Source organism: Aegilops tauschii, chromosome 2, assembly GCF_002575655.3.
Source record: "Aegilops tauschii subsp. strangulata cultivar AL8/78 chromosome 2, Aet v6.0, whole genome shotgun sequence".
NCBI classification, from domain to species: Eukaryota; Viridiplantae; Streptophyta; class Magnoliopsida; order Poales; family Poaceae; genus Aegilops; species Aegilops tauschii.
This window is the reverse complement of record NC_053036.3, coordinates 49324494-49330050: the sequence shown is the minus strand read 5'-3', so window position 1 is coordinate 49330050 and position 5557 is coordinate 49324494. Positions and strand designations below refer to the sequence as shown.

The 5557-nt window shown below is 41.5% G+C and overlaps 1 long non-coding RNA gene across 1 annotated transcript; it reads right to left on the bottom strand.

Annotated features, from left to right (window-relative positions):
- Positions 1–299: 299 nt before the first annotated feature.
- On the bottom strand, positions 300–2858 carry LOC109763882 (uncharacterized). The gene is made up of 4 exons (XR_002233042.4): positions 2588–2858; positions 2179–2384; positions 1359–1458; positions 300–562 (listed from the first exon to the last, which is right to left on the bottom strand). It is a non-coding gene; the product is annotated as an uncharacterized lncRNA (long non-coding RNA).
- Between the last annotated feature and the right edge of the window lie 2699 nt (positions 2859–5557).

The following is a 5557-nucleotide window of genomic DNA, read 5'->3' as shown; positions in this document are numbered from 1 at the left end:
GGACTTGAAATCCGTCATGTATATCGCGTCATAATTCAAGCCCGCCCAGGCCCAAACCATTGTGACGGAACAAGCCGTCATAGCCTGACGCCACGTTGGATTTTCAATTCGCCAAGTGGAATGACGTGGCTGCGTACGTGGATACTACTTTTGGTCACACAAATCGTCACGAATGTAGGCACAATTTAAATATGGTCCAGCCAATTTATTTTGGCCCAATTTTGACACAGCATATTTTTTAGCCAATTTTGGCCCAAAGAAAAAGTAATTTCAAACAGTTCACACAATATGTGGCCATCTGTATGTATGTATTTTTCTCAAAAAAATCATGTGCGTATATACAACATAGCAGTTTACAAATCCTTCCATGTAATGATAATTTACAACACTAAATATATCACACAACAAGGTTAAGAAGCAGTACAATCCAGTTTACATCAACAAAACATATAAACATTTGAAGCTGCTGTTGAGATTCTTCGTCGACTCTCCTGATGGCAATTATCATGTCCTGGCGCGGATTATGATGGGTAGCACTTTGTAGACCACTACCCAATCATACCTAGCATATGTAAAAGAACATTAGATTTGCAGATTCATAGATAGTAGAGACAACAGTATTACAACAAGTGTAAAAAATTTATTACATGTCCACTTGGCCAGTATTGGGAGTACTATTACTTATAACAGGAAAAATAATACAATGAAACAAACCAGTATATTTGTATAGAAGGTGACAAGACCTACACATATAATTTATTACATGGCTTACAAATAACTTCATGGTTATTAAGGTACAAGCTAAATCATAAAACATGAATACCAACTGAACATAATACTAGTACTAAGTCACCTTAGTTTATGCAAGCTAGAATACTTCATGCACCCAATTAATTATGTAGGACATGGGATCTCAGGGGACTTACATGTATGTCATGTAGTAACAATCACTAAGCTGTTTTGATGGAATTGCACAAGGCAAGATTTTTTTGGTTTGATGTGATCAAACATCTCAGCAGCACATGTGAAAGACACGCAAGCTTTGGAACTAGCACAATCCAATTTCCATAGGGAAAATGGCAACACTAATAAGCAATATCAATGGGACGGAGCCGCTGCTCATCGACCCGGCCGGCGTAAACTTCAAATGTTCATGTGTCAACAAGTTCACTCATGAAACTAAATATTTATCAAGCAACTGAAAATAGCAACCAACACTTGCTTGACATGTAAACTTCAATTAGCATGAAAAATACCTAACTCTGAACTAGATCAACTAAATAGGTGTAGTTCAGTGGTAGTTGAGCTGGGGAATGGAAATAATGAAGAAATCATAGGAGTGGCAGTAGAGAACCAACCCCTGGTTGATCACGGAGCAGCTCCATCACGGCCATCATGGCCGCCCGCCCTCTCAAGCTCTATTTTGCGCCATGCAGCAGTGCCACCAAGACCTGCATCCTAAAAAACATAGATCATAATCAGGGAAATTAGAATGTTAAGTTATCAAAATAAAAAAGAGGGAATAACATCAACAAGATTTAGATAAAGCAGTAGACAGCAATCCCCACTTGTTGGGGGAACTATTGCTGAGGGCGACCTAGATATGGAGGTAGGGAGCAGAGGAGTTGAATAAGAAATGTGTGTGTCATTGTGTTGGCAAGTGCTAGCTCGGTGTGTCTCCAGGTTGAGAGAGTGAGCTAACACGTGCGTTGTCTTGGTACAAGTACTAGAAAGTGCAGAACTAATAGTAGTACTACTACTATAAATTGACTCACTAATACATGTGTTTAGTACACAAATTGACAAGTTAAAACTCTGTATTATTACTGTAGGACTGCCACACTGTAAATGTAATTTTCTTCTTAGATTCAGATTAAACTAATTCTGGTATATATATTCACCGAGCTGCAAGTGACAGTAAGAACAGAAAAAGAAATTTCTAGGAGAAAACACTAAACAGAACATGTCACGATGTTAATACATTAACAGAAACCAGGTCTCCAAGACCTATTTGATGAAATTATTGACCACACTTGATTACATTTATTCATACTGAATTATATTTAGATAGAAAATAAACTAAATGAATAGTGAACACTTTTATATTGATTTAGAGAACAGAGATACACCAAACTATTGGAAAAAACTAAACTGAATTAGATTTGGCAGAGAACTAACTGAAATAGATATTGATAGAAGGTCGCATCTGCAGCCGGTTGACGAACATGTGGAGAGGAAACTCAATGTTAAAAGATTCAGAGAGGAAACACGACACACACACACAACATACTGGCTGTTGCACGCACGCACATCTCACTAGTAGACACGCCGGAGCCACTGATTGCCGCTGCTGCCGCCATGTCATCACGCACACACAACGCACCCTACAAGTTGGAGAAGGCAATAGCCACGCTTAGGAAATCAAGCGTAGAGGGAGCCACGCACCAGCCATAGTCTTTCCAGCTTGCCCACGAATGGCTGGTACAGCTACCAGTGTAGGCAAATGAACCGGCGGCCGCAGCAGCAACACAAGGCCAAGGTATCGAAGAAGCCAAAAGGAGGGAGGGGCAAGGGCAGCATCACTAACCAGTCGCGACTAGGTGCGGCCTCCACCGAGCAATTGTGGTAACCGGCCACTCGACGGTAGCTCTGGTCTGACAAGACCTATGTCAGGGTTCAGCTTCGTCCCAGATCTGCGCGCGCCGGATCTATAGCAGCAGCCCGAGGCCATGGTATTGAGGGCGGGAGAGGATGGGGAAGAAAGAGGCCGCAGCCATGGAGGTGGGGTTGGGTGGAGGAAGGAGAACCAAAGCGGTGGGGGTGCAGGGGCGGCGGCGGGGGGAGAAAGAGATGGGGGAAGAAGAGGCTAGGGTTAGCTTTTATACGGGGAATGGGTCAGGCGGGCTTTGGCGGGCTTCAGTGGGTAGGGGGCTGAACTAGGCCGGTTCATGACGGTTTATCAAAACGTCAAGGGAAATCCGTCATGTATTAACCGATTTCTTGTAGTGGTGTTTGAGGATTTTGAAAATGTTTAACGGGGTTCCCCCGGTTAAATTCGGACGTAACTTTTCGAGTAGATGATTTTTCATATAAAAAACTTTTTAATCCGAGTTCGTATGCAAAAGTTATGCCCATTTTACAAATTCCAGAGAGATTTTGCAAATAAAGTCGAAATTCATATTTGTAAATTTCCCAACAAGTAGACCACATATCACATGGGAAACTTATTTTCTTTTATTTTTTTGACATTTCCATCATTTTCTTTTATTTTTTTAAAAACTGAAAAGGCGGTCCACCGGGGGGTGGGGGTGTGCATTCGGTGGATTTTTTGGGCCAAGTTAGTAATGGCGCACCGTGAGAGTGGTGCGCCATTACTAGTTTTGAAGAAAAAAGGGTGCATTCGGTGGATTTTTGGGCCAAGTTAGTAATGGCGCACCGTGGGAGTGGTGCGCCATTACTAGTTCAACTAGTAATGGCGCACCACACACACGGTGCGCCATTACTAGTTTTGAAAAAAAAATAAAAAAAAATTGTTACTAGTGGCGCACCAACACATGGTGCGCCATTAGTATATAGTAGTGGCGCACCACATGTGTGGTGCGCCATTAATGTCAATATTATCTATAGCCCTTTTCCTAGTAGTGATAGCAACTATCCTATACGACCTTGAGAAGATATATCCTCCAGCCTTCTTTGATGTGATGGTGCATTTGGATGTTCATCTACCTGATGAGGCACTACTTAGAGGTCCATTACAGTATGGCTAGATGTACCCTATTGAAAAGCGGCTAGGCACTTTCAAGGGCTATGTCAGAGCTAGACCCGAGGGTTCATTGCAGAGGCCTACATTGCTACAGAAGCGTTGACATTCTGCTCAAAATACATTGAAACAGCTGATCAACTTAGCAAAGAGGTGGATGAGGACAATCCCGGGCTCAATGTTTTCGATTATTCTGCTCGAGTTACAGGGAAGAGTCGACAAGAGGACAAACCTAAAGATTTGGACAAAATGGTTTGGTATGTGTTGAATAACTGTCCTGACATACTACCTTATATCAAGTAAGTGCTAAGTACTGCAGCTTATACATCGTAATCTACTAAACTTGCAGCACATTATTATATATTTAGATGTTTGACGCGATCACTATGTTGTGCAGCATCTACAAAAAAGAGTTACTGCCGCAAAATCCAAGAAACATTGACAAACTGGTTATGGCAGGATTTGCGAATTGGTTCAAGAGCCATGTAAGCTTTTGAATTGCACTGTCAGTTTTTTTAATATATTGAGTACATAAGATGATCAGCTTGTCTATTTTCTAACCATAGGTTAAGAAGATGCGGGAGGATGGGCAGGCAGTTGATGATGCCCTTTACTCACTAGCAATGGGTCCTGATACTCGGGTAAGACATTATGAATCTTGCGTTGTTGGAGATGTGCGCTACAACACCCTTGCACGAGACGAAGGCAGGAAGACACAAAACAGTGCCATCATGAGCACGGATACATATGACAAAAAGACAACTGAAATGTATGCTAACATAACAGACATTGTTCAGTTGCAGTATATCTCCAGTTTCGAGGATCATCGGTGTGTGGTTCTGTTGTGTTGTCGTTGGTATAACCTATTTTCCAGGATCGCAAAACCCAGAGCTGATGATTATTTCAAATCCATCAATTTCAAGGCGGCGTACCAGACAAACGAGCCTTTTATTTTGGCAAATCAAGCAACACAGATATTTTTCTTGGAAGACACATTTGCACGTAGCGATGACTGGAGAGTATTGCAAAGGTTTGATCAGAGGAATTCGTTTAATGAAGTTGCACAACAAGATGATGCTTACATTGCTCCTGATGTACAAGATAACACAAATGTTCCTAATATCTTTGAGAACCATCACGTCAATGACGCCGGCAAAAAGATTGCATGTCGTGCTGTGGACATACAAGAATTGATCAAGAAGAAGCCAACATTCGAGGACGTTGAGGACGAAGAAGAAGATGACACCGTGGGGAATGACGATTCAGACTGATACAGATGGCGAAGATGTTGACGCTGCTGCGGATGATGATTACATTGCTTTTGTCGTATTTGCCTGTCAGAAGACGTTTTTTATCTACTATGTGAAATTGTGTTTGCTATGACAACTTAAACCTGATGAACATGTTGTCTAGTATTTTCCTGTGAGAACATCACTTGTTATGTATGCTGATTTGTGTTTGGTGGTTGTATGACGACTAAAACATGATGACATTGTTGTTTAGTTGTACTCATATTTGGCTGTGAAACTTGAATTTGATGACATAGTTTGCTGTTGGACTGCAATTTGCTCGACGTCTTCGAATGAGAATAAAGCTGACCCGACAGGGCCTCTGCTAATTTATTTATTAATTACCAAAAGGGCCTTTGCTATTTATTTATTTATGAGCAAAAGGGGATACCCCCTGATTTCCGTTAATAGAAATCATTAGATGTTCACAACACTACGCCCAGCCTGCTACACAGGTTTCATTCATTACTAGTTTCAGCAAAGTGCTCATGTCATAGCCACTACAAAT